Raw genomic sequence first — 492 nt, 5'->3', positions numbered from 1 at the left:
ACATGCATACTACTATAACACAACTTTATCAACTGGTTAAATACATTTACGTTTTAGGAATTTTATACTAATCAATATATAATGAAAATGATTATACAAGCTAGTTGAGAAAGTTCCACGTACAATTTGAAGGTTAGGTCCAACAATACAAGCCATGTAGGAGGCACAAGCTTGGTAAACTCTTACTTTTCTCATGAATAATATGAAGTTATCAACTGAAAGAAGTGGAAATAAGCAACATAGTTTGACGAAACCAGAGGCTTAAGGGTTTGGCCTTGTGATAGCGTTTGCACAACCTGGTTGTGCATACCCAACTCACAAAACAAAAAACATTACAAGAAATATATAACGGATAATGGAGACTGATTGAAATTTCATATTATGCGAAGAAAGCTTGGTTTAGGAATTTTCTGCTAATCAACATATGTGAAACAACTGAATTGAAATTGCATATATATATTTCTCTTGCATAGATCAAGCCTTTTTTAGGAA

The sequence above is a fragment of the Lygodium microphyllum genome, chromosome 8, assembly GCF_053477565.2.
Source record: "Lygodium microphyllum isolate KBCC chromosome 8, Lygodium_microphyllum_v1.1.10, whole genome shotgun sequence".
NCBI classification, from domain to species: domain Eukaryota; kingdom Viridiplantae; phylum Streptophyta; class Polypodiopsida; order Schizaeales; family Lygodiaceae; genus Lygodium; species Lygodium microphyllum.
Note: the sequence above shows the minus strand (reverse complement) of the source record.